Raw genomic sequence first — 13973 nt, forward strand, 5'->3', positions numbered from 1 at the left:
TCTGACTCTTTTCAACCTCATGGACTGTAGCCTACCACACTCCTCCATCCATGGGATTTTCCAGGCAAGAGTACTGGAGTGGGTTGCTATTTCTTCCTCCAGTGGATCTTCCCAACCCAGGGATCAAAGCCGGGTCTCTCGCATTGTAGGCAGACGCTTTACCGTCTGAGCCACCAGGGAAGTCGTCCCTAACAGCTCAGTTGGTAAAGAATCTGCCTGCAATGAAGGAGACCCTGGTTCGATTCCTGGGTTAGGAAGACTGGAGAAGAGAAAGGCTACCCACTCCAGTATTCTGGCCTAGAATATTCCATGGACTGTGTAGTCCATGGAGTCGGAAAGAGTCGGACACGACTTTCACTCACAGCATGCTAGGGAACGATAACAACGGGATAAAGCAGATGCAAATACCACCAGCAGTTTCCAGCTCACAGCACATGTGCAAAAAATGCTTGTTTAAGAATGTGGTCCCTGCTGTTGGAGGGAATGTAAATTGGTGCAGCCACTGTGGAAAACAGTATAGAGGTTTCTCAAAAACCTAAAAACAGAGCTACCAAATGACCCAGCAACTCCACTCCTTGGTATAAATTTGAAAAGAGCAAAAACACTAATTTGAAGAGATACATGCACCCCAATGTTCACTGCAGCATTATTTACAATTGCCAAGATATGGAAGCAACCTAAGTGGCCATAAAGATGATGTGGCATGTGTGTATGTATGTATGTGTATATATATATATATATATATATATATATTCCAGTGTGTGTTAGTTGCTCAGCCGTGTCCTGCTCTTTGTGACCCCATGGACTGTAGCCCACTGGGCTCCTCGGTCCATGGAATTCTCCAGGCAAGAATACTGGAGTGAGTAGCCATTCTTTTCTCCAGAGGATCGTCCCAACCCAGGGATCGAACCCAGGTCTGCATTGTGTGTGTGTATATATATGTGTATATATATATATATATACACACACATATATATAAGTATGTATTTGTATGTATTGGAGAAGGAAATGGGAACCCAATGCAGTATTCTTGCCTGGAAAATCCCATATACGAGGGAGCCTGGCAGACTACAGTCCATGGGGTGGTAAAGAGTCAGACACAACTGAGTACACAAGCGTCTGTGTGTGTGTGTGTGTGTGTGATGGAATAGTACTCAGTTACAAAAAAGAATGAAATTTTGCTGTTTGACGCAACATGGATAAGCTCGGAGGGCATTCTTCAAGTGAAATAAGTCAGACAAGATAAATACTGTACGATGTCACTTATATGTGCAACCCACAAAATACAAGTTAGTGAATATAACAAAAAAGAAGCAGACTCGGATATAGAGAACAAATTAGTGGTTACCAATGGCAGCATGGGGAGGGGCAACACAGGGTGGGGGCATGGGAGGTAAAAACTGTTGGGTAGCAGGCAGGCTCAAGGATGTATTGAACAACACAGGGAATATAGCCAATACTGTGCCGTAACTATAAACGGAAAGTAACCTTTAAAAACTGTATAAAATTTTTTTAAAGATTTTTTTTGTGGACTATTTTTAGTCTTTATTGAACTTTATTACACTAATGCTTCTGCTCTAAGTTTTGTAGCCCCAAGGCATGTGGAATCTTAGCTTCCCAGCCAGGGATTGAACTTTCACCCCCTGCATTGAAAAGCAAAGTCTTAACCACTGGACTGCCAAGAAATTCCCCCCAAATTTTTTTTAAAGAATATTTTCCCTAGAAAGACCTTCCCCTCCATCCCTCTGCTTTCACACGGCCCTGCTGAAAGTGGCCTGTCCCATGTGCCTCTCTTTCCAGCCTCATACATCACACACAAAAAGCCAAAAGGGCCCCCGGTCTCCCCATTCGTGAGCAAGAGAAGGGTTTCAGAGCTCCCTCTGCTTATCTGAGAAGCCTAAGACAGCAGGACCTCGGCAATCCTTCTCAGCCCTGGCCCCCACGCCACCAGAATTGGTGGCCTGGAGCCCCACATCATCCAGCAGGAAGCGGCATGAAAAGACAACTCAACTCCCCAGGAGATGACCGGCCAATCCCAGCACACACTCCTGCCAGTGCTTGGCTGTCATTCAAGGCTCAGAGACCTGGTGGGACCCCAGGCTTCATCCCCCACAGCTCTGGTGCCCACCCTCCTCACATAGGCACCAGCAGTCGTAGTCCAGGCTTCCTATCGCACTCGATTTTCTCTTGGAACTTCACCCTCACCTTCAGCCCCTCATAGCACGCGGCCACACCAGGACTCTCCTGGGCACCTGCATTTTTGGAAACAGGCCAATCCACCAAAAGTCAAGTTGATGAATGACAAATTCACAGCAAATCAATTCTAAAAGAAATCAACTGCTTTTGAATATCATTTTATATTTTGACAAATTGCAACTGCTGTCAGAATTCTTTCTGTAAATGGCATATCAGTCTTGATTTTATGTTTCTAATAATTAAAAATTAAAACTTCATTAGAGTATTTCACATTTGAAGGGACTTTTTAGCCACTTTTGAATACTCATTGTCCTTTTAAATATAGTCTTGGTGCAATTTTTTTAATATTTAGGATTTTTACCATTCTCATACCTTTTCCCACAACAGCCTATCAGTTTCAATTGTTTATAACAGTTAAAAGCCAAAATTGAGCCATTTCATATTGGTGTGGTTCACCTTAAGTCTTTGTCAGTTTCTTTTATTTCTGGTGAATGAAAATAGGATTAGAAGCACCAATCATAAGCTAAATTTTTTTTACTGATTATGAAATATATCTTTCTTGCTCTAAGAAGTCAACATCAACTCCCAATGCTTAGATTCCTGAAAAGCTGAATATATCTTAAAAAACAACAGTGAAGACCATTTGCAAAAAAAAAAAAAACTTCAGAAGCCATGAAAATCATTCAAATGTGCATTTCTAAAAGCTTTAAAAATAATGAAAAGAGGGACTTCCCTGGTGGTCCAGTGGTAAGACTCTCTGAGCTTCCAATGCAAGGGGCACATGTTCAATCCCTGGTTGGGGAACTAAGATCCCATATGCAAAATGGCGTGGCCAAAAAATAAATTTAAGGGGGGGAAAGTAAAATAATAATAATGAAAAGAAACAAGTTTTGGCAGATCCATAAATCGGTAAAATCAATCAGTGGTCATTTGGCATACTGGTTTTGGAAGAAGCGACCATTGGGCAGCTTATAGACAGCTGACCACTGAGCCCAGAGGTGGTGGGGGGTCCTGCTTTCTCCTCAGGGCCATTTTTGGGCCATTTCTCCTCCTACGGGACTCCTGATACCAGTCCACCCCCTACTCCTCCTTGGCACTGTTATCTATGGACCCTATCATTCCCTGCTGCCCCCGCTCATGAATGACCTCACACCCAGCTCACTGTCCTCCCTTCTGCCCAGTCCCTGCTACCCTGCCCAGCAGCTGCCCCTCCACACTCAGCCTCCCTGCCTGACTCAGCTCTCTTTTCATCACTGGGCCTGGTTTCAGCCTCCTGTACATGGAGAGCCCCTGCCTCCCTCCCTGTCTACATTCTCCCTAAGTGACCTCATGATCCCATGGCTGTTAGTACCATCTATATGCTAACGATTCGCAATCTGTATATCAACTCTGACCTCTCCCAGAACTCTGGGCTTACATCCAACTGCCTACTTGGCATTTCCAGGTAGAAGTCTAACTAGCATCTCAATGTCCATGTGGCTGAAAGAGAACCCTCGATCTCTGCTCCCCGCCCCAACCTGCTCCTTCCGTCACCTTCTCCATTCTAGTAAACGGTGGTGCCAGTGCTGTTCAAGCCTGAATTATCAGATCCCAGTAGATCCCAGCTCCGTGCATCTTTTCCTCTTTTGCTGTCATAGCACGTGAGCCACCGCAACAGCTCACAGGCTCTCCCTGCCCCCTGACCCATCCTCCCATGGCACAAGAAGAACCTTTTCAAAAACATAAATCATATTGGACCACGCTGGTATCTGAAATACTCAAAGGTTTCTCATTGCTCTTAAAAGGAAATCTTAACTCCTTAACTTGCCTGCGGCATCTCAGGGAGTTGGCCCCTGCCCACCTCTGTGCCCACCTCCCAAATCATCACTGTCCCAGCCCACCTTCCAGAGGTCTCACCCTCCACCACACGGGTCCCCACCTGTGGGCCTTTACCTGCTGTTCCTTGCGCCACTCCCAGAATTTCCCACAGCAGCATCCTTCCCGGGAATCATACTTGGGCATTTCCAATCCAGAGTAGCCACAAGACAATTAGCTCCTCATTGTATTTTAATCGTTACTCAGCATTCATCACTATCTCACCTATTTTTGAGAATTTGCTTGTTGGCTTGTTTGGTTTTTCTTCGTCTCAAGTTAATCGAATGTAAGCTCCATAAGAGCAACAGACTCCTCTGTCGTGTCCACTGGATCAGGTCATGGCATGCAAGGGATGCTCTGTGAGAGATGGACTCACACACACGCCTCTGCAGTATGGGTACCAAGCGTCCAGAGCCCAGCAACATAACCTCCTGATTGTAGAAAGCCGCGAAACTCACAGTAAGTTTCAGTCTGTTCATATTTGTTGATTAGGAGAATGGCCTTCCATCCCCTAACATCCCTCAGTATTCACCCCTGACCCCCATTCCCAGGGCTTCCCTAAGAGGTCAGAAAGGGCCTGAGGGCAATGTCTGTTCCCCAAGGGAAGGACCACCATTGCCCACATTCCCACTCAAGTCTCTCCATCCCTGCCTCCCTCCCCTCCTCCCCTCTCCACGTGCAGAAGGGGGCCACTGCCAAAACTCATAGACACACATCACCCAACACATACACACCACACACACACATATATCACCCAACATACACACCACCACACACACACATCCCCCACCCTACACACATACCACCCCACCAACACCACACACGTGCGCACCCCACACTAACACAACCCCACACGTATATATCACTCTACATACACACACACCACCCCATGCACCACCCTCCACACACCCCACCCCACACATACACACCACCCCACACATACACACCACCCCCCACATTACACACACACACCACACACATACACACCACACATATACACACCACAAATATACACACCACACACCCCACCCCACACATACACACCACTCCACACACACCACACACACACACCACCCTACACACACTACACATACACACACACCACACATATACACACCACCCTACACACACTATACACACACACCACACATATACACACTACACACCACCCTACACACACTACACACACACACACACACCACACACATACACACCACCCTACACACACACACACACACCCATGCCCCACACAAACACAACCCCACATGCATAAACCACTCTACATACACACACACCACCCTACACACACTACACACACACCCCCCACCCCACACACATACCAACCCACCAACACCACGCACACACGCACCCCATACTAACACAACCCCACACACATATATCACTCTACATACACACACACCACCCCATGCACTACCCCCCACACATCCCACTCCACAAATACACACCACCCCACACACACTACACACACACACACACACACCACACATATACACCACACGTATACACACCACCCCACACATACACACCACCCTACACACACCACACACCCCACCCCACATACACTACACACACACACACTACCCTAAACACACTACACATACACACACCACCCTACACACACTACACACACACACACCCCACACATATACACACCACAAACATACACACCACCCCACACACTACACACACTACACACACCACACACCCCACCCCACACATACACACCACTCCACACACATCACACACATAGCACCCTACACACACTACACATACACACACACCACACATATACACACCACCCCACACACACACACACCACACACATACACACCACACATATACACACCACCCTACACACACTACACACACACACCACACATATACACACCACACACATACACACCACCCTACACACACTACACATACACACACCACACGTATACACACCACCCTACACACACACACACCACACGCATACACACCACCACCACACACACACACACACACCACACGCATACACACCACCCTACACACACACACATATGCCCTACACAAACACAACTGCACACACATATATCACTCTACATACACACACACCACCCCATGCACCACCCACACACACCCCACTCCACACATATACACCACCCCACACATACACACCACCCCACACACACTACACACACACACACACCACACACATACACCACCCTACACACACTGCACACACACACACATACCACTCATATACACACCACACATATACACAGTACCCTACACACACCACACACACAAACACACCACCCAGGCATTCACCACACACACTTATACTCCCCATCTACACACTACACACATGTACACATGTGACCCCAGTCAGATCTGTTCCTTTCTCTACACATCCATGGGGTTAAAAGAACATACTGACAGACATAGTTAGGAGAAGCATTCCCAGAACAGTTACTCAAATCCTGCTTTCTACCCAGATAAATAAGAGAAGCAGAGCTCCTGGCTAAGCCAGGAGGAACATGAGGGGCACCAGGGTGGGGTGAAGGGTGGAGGGGGTGTTGTGGGGAGGAATGGACAGAGCCCTGCATGCCAAGAGTGCAGGGTGAGCCTGGAACCACCCTCACCCCCGCTGCCGGCAGAGCCTGTCTATCCACCCACGGGGAAGCAAGTAGGTGCCCCTAGAAGATGCTATTTGAAGGGAACCAGAAACACTTTGCCCAACCAAGACCTCACCCCAACCATAGCACCTGAGCCTCTATCCTTAAAAAACCTCTCATTGGGTTAAATATTGTTCTCTTCTTTTTTCTTTCATGGACACAAAGAGAAGTAAACATGAAGCCACTGGCACTCTGCTCACACCTTCTGCAAGCAAATCCTCCTGGCCGGGGGAGAAGAGGAAATGAAACGGAAGACAGGAAGCGCTTGGCACCCCAATGGGGAAGCTGGCCTCCTCCCGTTGGTCCCAACTGCTGACCAGCATGGCCAGAGTCACGGGTCACCACCCCCCACCCACTTCTCCCTGTCCCCACAGCCCCTCCCCACGCCACACCCTCTCCTCGCCACCAGACACGTTGTCCCTGGAAGGGGAGGTGGAAGAGGTGACAGAGCCGCAGCTAAGGCCCAATTTTCACTGATGCTCAGAGACTCTGACAGCTGTTAGAAGAAGAATGTGATTTTGAAATTTAAATAACACGCTTCTGCATTCGGCTCAGGCAGACAACCTGAGGATAAGCAGTTTATCGCCTGAGCCACCATGCAGGGGGGCAGGGAGATGGGCTGCAGTTCCCCCTGCTATCCCCTGTCCTGAGTCCCCAAAGCCTCTTCACAGGGGCTGCCTTGGGATCAAGTTCCCTCTGAGAGGCACCAGCCGACCTGCTGGGCCTTGCTTGCCTCTTCAGCTCAGCAACTTCAGGGGAAGAGGGGCAGGGGGGCCCTCAGCGGAGCCAGGGAAGGGAGAGAGCCTCCCAGGGCATCCGACAGAAATGAGCCAAGCCCAACTCTCCGGGTCCCTACTCATGCACTCCGGTGACCTGCACGGGGGACTGACTCTGGAGCCCAGGGCTAAGCCGCTCCTTCACCCAAAGGCAGCTCAGCCCCACCCGACCAGGAACTCAACCCGAGTCAGTCACGCTGAGTTCTGTCCCAGAGAATTCCTGAGAAAGAGTCCCAAGGGAGGAGACCCCAGAGAGGCCAATCTTCCATCTGCCACAAGGGCCTCCAGTCACTGTTCTCTGAGCCCATGAGACCTAGAAGCGGGGGTAGCCTCCGAGCCACGATGCTGCTGGGATTGTCACCCTCAGACCCCACCCCCCTCCCCCAAGACTTTGCTGATTTCCCCAGGCGCCACCGACTGCTGCCTCCCTTGGGCCCTTAGGGCTACACTAGCACCATGGATAAACCACCTCGTGGGTGTCTAAGCCGTGTCCACCTGCCCCAACGATCCAGTGAGGACACGGTCTGATTCCCTTCAAAGCAGCATCTCAGGTAGTGCTTGCATCACACCGAGATCCACCTCTTCCATGAAACCCTCAGGGGCCCCAGTCCTTCTCTAAACCTCAGGGCTACCCGACAGGCAGCCCACATGGGGCACCTCAGACCCACCTGGACCTCTTAGCCAGCCTTCCTGGTGCAGCTCTAGGAGCTCACACTAAACCACTAGCTCCCACCAGCGCCTGGCAGCATCACCCGTGGCCACCACCTAGGGTGCTCCTGGGCTCCACCGCCTTCTGGGGAGGTCACCACCCATCCTTGCAGGGCTCCATTTTACAGATGAGGAAAATGAGATTCAGTCAACTGATCCACCCTGTAGTCAATCAGTCAGTAGGGTCCAGCCAGGTTTCAAACTAGGACCAGCAGGTCTCTAGTCCGCCACCATCCTCTAGTCCAGGATCCTCCATGGATGGGTGTCAGTGCCAGTGTTAGGCACCCAGGGAAACATAGAGATGCGTGGGTGCAGTGACACAGAGCCCAACAATCACACTGCAATCATATTCGTGCCCCCAGCACGCAAGAGTAAGCACTGTGATAAGAACGAAGCACAAGAGCACAGAGGGGTAGGGTGGTGTCCCTCAGGGGCCATTTCCAAAGCTTCTTGGCAAGGGTAGGGTTCCCTCCTCTCCTGAGGCCCCTGAAAAAGGACCAGTGGAGCCTCCAACTAGAACACCCCAGAGGTGCAGAGAAAAGGGAACCCTCCTGCGCTCTTGGTGGGAATGCAAACTGATACAGCCACTATAGAGATCAGTATGGAGATTCCTTAAAAAACTAGAAATAAATCTACCATATAACCCAACAATCCCACTACTGGGTATAAACCCCAAGGAAACCATAATTGAAAAAGATGCATGCACCCCAATGATCATCGCAGCACTGTTTACCTAAATGTCCATTGACAGATGAATGGATAAAGAAGTTGTGGTACATACACTCAATGGAATATTATTCAGCCACTAAAAGGAATGCATTTGACTCAGTTCTAACAAGGTGGATGAACTAATAGCCTATTACGCAGAATAAAGTATCAAAAAGAGAAAGACAAATATCATATTTTAATGCATATATATGGAATCTAGAAAGATGGTAGGGATGAACCTAACTGCAGGGCAGCAATGGAGACACAGATAAGAGACTTGTGGACACAGGGAGGGAACGAGAGGGCGGGACAAATTGAGAGAGCAGCGGGGAAACACATACATTACCATATGTAAGATTAGATAGCCAGTGGAAATTTACTGTATGACTCAGGGAGCTCAAATCCAGTCCTCTGTGACAATCCAGAGGCGGTGGGATGGGGAGGGAGGTGGGAAGGGACGTTCAGAAGGGAGAGGACAAACTTATACCTATGGCTGATTCATGCTGATGTCTGGCAGAAATCAACAACGTATTGTAAAGCAATTATCCTCCAATTAAAATTTAATTAATTAACTTTTTTAAAAAAAGAACATCTGAGGAGTGCAGTTTGGTGCTCCGTGATGACCTACATGGATGGGTAGGATGGAAGGGGAGATTCAAAAGGGAGGGGATATGTGTATACATAGAGGTGACTCACTCTGTTGTACAGCAGAAACCTACAACATTATAAACCAACTATACTCGAATAAACAAAATAAAACAAAAATTTCCTTAAAAAAAAAAAAAAAGAACATCCTCAGGCCTCTCCTGGCTCCATCCAAGCAAGACGGCCCACCCCAGAGGCTCACAGTCAACTGACACTGTCACCACCCATCACTTCTTCCTCTAACCACTAACAGAAGGCCCAAGCCAGGCCTCTCACCAGCCACCCTGTGTTCCCACCTGATCACAGTGAGCTAAGGCCACGGAGGCCCAGCAGGGGCCCCAGGGACCCACTGTCCCCTAAAATTCGCCCAGCCACCTCCCATTGCAGCCCCCACCCAGCATGAACATGGCTGGGAGGGAGCCTCATGTCACCAAAAGCCATGCAACCATCTCCCACAAACAGGCTCCAGGACAACCTTGCCTGAGCCGCTGATGGCCTTGGAGAAATCACTCCACTGTCAGTTGTAAAAAGTGAAAGTTGCTCTGCTGCTAATGCTAAGTCGCTTCAGTCGTGTCCGACTCTGTGCGACCCCATAGACGGGAGCCCACTAGGCTCCTCTGTCCCTGGGATTCTCCAGGCAAGAACACTGGAGTGAGTTGCCATTTCCTTCTCCAATGCATGAAAGTGAAAGTTGCTCACTCGTGTCCAGTTCTTTGCGACCCCATGGACTATACAGTCCATGGAATTCTCCAGGCCAAGAAGCTACATGTTTGAGTCCAATATCCCAGGTACTGGGCCAGGAATCTACATGCAATTTCTCGATTTTTTGTTGTCGTTTTTGTTGTTTAGTCACTAAGTTGGGTTCAAGTCTTTGCAATCTGATGGGCTCTAACCCATCAGGCTCCTCTGTCCATGGGATTTACTAGGCAAGAATACTGGAGCGGTTTGCCATTTCCTTCTTCAGGGATCTTCCTGACTCTAGGATCGAACCCACATCTCTTAAGTTTCCTGCGTTGGCAGGTGGGCTCTTTACCGCTGAGCCACTGGAGAAGCCCAAATTTAATAGCAGATATTTGTATTTATTGTTCTTGTCCTCTGTCCACAGGATTTAAAACCTGAGCAGGTAGGTGTTGCCATCAGTTCAGCATTGTGTAAGAAGAAACCAGGGCTTAGAGCTGAAGCACCGGAAGAAGTCTGAGGAACATGACAGGCAGGGGGACAAGCAGGACTGAATCCTGGTGTGGACCACCCCTTCACCTGGGGCCACAGTTTCCCTTGTTGCCAAGTAAGGAGTGGGCTTAGATGATCTCTAAGTTCCCTTCCAACTATAGAAAAGACAAGTTTCATAAATTTACTCTGTACCCACGGATAAGATGGTTGGATGGCATCACCGACTCAGTGGACATGGACTTGGGTGGACTCCGGGAGTTGGTGATGGACAGGGAGGCCTGGTGTGCTGCAGTTCATGGGGCCGCAAAGAGTAGGACACAGCTGAGCAACTGAACTGAACTGAACCCACGTATATGGTAACGCCTGTACCCATGTATCTGGCAATACCTGCATCACATGCCCAAGGCCCTGGGGACCCCCAGCCTCACCAGGAACACAGAGAGAGTGCCCACTGACAGCCCAGTAAAGGCCCCTGCCTGCTGCTTCTCCCTGGCCCTGAGGCATGGCCCAGCAGTTGAGAGGGAAGCCAGTGCCTGGCCCGCCCAGGCCCTTCATCCTCACTTTTACGGCCTCACCCCTTGTAGATGAAGAATTTCCTTTCCCTCACTGTTCGCATCACCCCTCGCAACCTCTGAGAAGCCTGAGCACCACAACTAGAAAGTAGCCCCCACTTGCCGCAACTAGAGGGGGGAGGAACAACTAGAGCGTGCAGAGGAACAAGGACCCCACACAGCCAAAAATAGATACATAAAGAGACAGTAGCAACTTAGCCCCAAAGATACAAGAGCAGCCTCCCCCAAGTCCCTGGGCTCCAAATAGGAGTATTACAGTCTGGAGAATTCCCAGTTTTGCCCCTCACCACAGCCTTTCCACATCAAGATGGTGGAGGGGGCAGCCTAAGACCACATATAAATGTGTGGAAAGGTAAGGGACAGTGCTTCATGCAATCGTATTGGGCGGCAGCCTTATCATCCTGAAGCATCAGTGCGGGACCTGAGGTCTCCCAGGCCGGGCCTCCCCAGCCAGCGAGCCACAGGTGGGTCATACACCTGCCCAGATACTGACCCCTCAGCCTCCTGGTCAGGCAGGCAACGGCCATGACCATCTGAGCTCCAAGCTGCTCTACTCCGTCCTATGGACATCAAATAACACCACCGTCGTCAGTGCGCCTGGATGAGGTCAAGCCTGCTCTAAGCTCACACCTTCCTTTTTCAGAAAAGAGACATAAGGTCTGGAGCAGGGAAGTGACCTGCCCGAGCCCATCAGCTGATCTGTGGCAGAGACTGTGCTGGAATCAGGCTCGCAGCTCCCCACTCAGCCTTCTTTCTGCTGCGTGCCCCCTACCACGGTCTGCTTGGTTTCTTGGTGGCCGGGTTTCCCTCAGATAGAGTCACCCATGCACCAACTCGAGGGCTGCTCTGGGTGAGGCAGGGGCAGCAGGTGCAATGAGGGGGAGCCTTGCCCTCACTGTGGGGAGTGGTCCCCAGAGCCCAGGGATCCAGGGTCATGCAGGGCCCAGTTATGTCTGAGCAGCAGGTAAAGGATGCTGACTGAGTGAGCTGCAGACCAGCAATCTCCTCATTTGTCTTGTCAACCTCCTTGTCCTGCAGAATGCCAAATCCATTACAGAAAGATTTTCTGCCAGGAAGATACTTAGTGTCAGTCTAGGAAGCACTGGAGATCCCAGCTCAGGTGAAGACCTCTGACCTTCAACCTCCAGGGAGCAAACCAAAGCCATTTCTTCCCTGGAGGTAAATCCAATGGCTCCCGCCCAGACAGTGGCACCTTAGCTTGGGGTGGGGTGGGAAACGGGTAGGTCAGGTTGCTAGGATTTCCCCATCACAGCATCCACATGCCAACTACCTCCTCAATCCGCTGGAGGCCCCAAGCACTGCCTCCAAAAGAATGGCCCAAGGTGGTTTTCTGTCCAAAACTAATCAAGAGATGTGAGAATCAAATGTCTGTGCTAGGAGGGTCCTCAGTCAGTCCATCAGCCAGTTCAGCCCCTGAGAGATGGGCGAGGCTCATCACAGAGTCATCACAAAGCCATAAACAGAGACAAGATGGGTACCTCAGCCATCACCCCATTGCAGGGTGTGAGAGTGAGAGCCCAGGGCAGGCCATTCCATGCAGGGACCATCTGTGAAGTCACCATTCCATCCACCACCATCCCCGCCACTACCAGTGCCAAAGGCACATCCAAATGGTCAGTCTTTGGCAACTGCCTCCCTTTTCATGGGTCCCAGGATTTCTCCCACCAGGTACATGTGTATCGCCACCTCTTAATCCCTTAGAGCATGCCTTCTCAACAGAAAAGGAGGGTATCAGCCCTAAAGGAGCAAAAATGGGCTCCTGGGTAAGCAAAAAAAAAGGAGATATGACAGTGGCATGTGGCCCTCCAAACCTCAACCCTATCTGACAAAATTTTATTACTTGGCATTGGCTATGGACTGAAGTGTGTCCCCACCCTAAATTCATGATGCTGAAGCCTTAAACCCCTAGTGTGACTGTATTTGAAGACAAGGCTCTTAGGAGGTAATTAAGGTTAAATTAAGGTCATATGGGTGGGGCCATGATCCAATAGGATTAGTGTCCTCATAAGAAGAGGAAGAGGCCTTTCTTTCTCTTTCTCTCTCTCTCCCTCCTCTCCTCTTTCTATCTCCCTGCTCCAATCCCCCACCTCCTTCCCACCCATCCACACCCCCTACCCTGAGAGGACACAGTGAGAAGGCTGCTGTCTGCAAACCATGAAGCGAGCCCTATCCAGAAACCGAACCTGCCAGACCTTGACCCTGGACTTCTGGCCTCCAGAACTGTGAGATAATAGATTTCCAGCCTCCAGAACTGTGAAATAATAGACTTCCATCATTTAAGCCATCCAGTCTAGGATATTCTTTTACAGCAGGCCCAGCAGACTGAGACTATTTCTCTCTTTAGAATTAATTTTTCTCCTTAAAGGGGCAACAATGAAAAAAAAGAAAAATTTGGGAAATACTGTCCTGGAGAATTCTTCATTGGAAAGGGCCCAGGGTCTCACTAGAGAGTCTTTCATTTCAGTCTAGAGTTCTGCTTCTCAACTGGCAGTGACTGTTCGCCTCAGGGGACAAGTGGCAGTGTCTGGAGACGCACTGGGTTGTCACAGTTTGCGGGGCTGCTCCGGGAATCCAGTGAGTAGAGGCCAGGGATGTTGCTAAACACCATACACAGGACAGCTTCTGCCACAGAGAGGATTACC

The 13973-nt window shown here is 49.7% G+C and overlaps 1 protein-coding gene across 1 annotated transcript in view; it reads right to left on the reverse strand.

The window, feature by feature from the left end:
- The window catches only part of GFRA2 (GDNF family receptor alpha 2), a 105224-nt gene that overhangs the window by 76423 nt on the left and 14828 nt on the right, over nt 1–13973 (reverse strand). The gene's annotated exons all lie outside the window — the stretch shown is intronic.

Source organism: Bubalus bubalis, chromosome 3, assembly GCF_019923935.1.
Source record: "Bubalus bubalis isolate 160015118507 breed Murrah chromosome 3, NDDB_SH_1, whole genome shotgun sequence".
Lineage (NCBI taxonomy): Eukaryota > Metazoa > Chordata > Mammalia > Artiodactyla > Bovidae > Bubalus > Bubalus bubalis.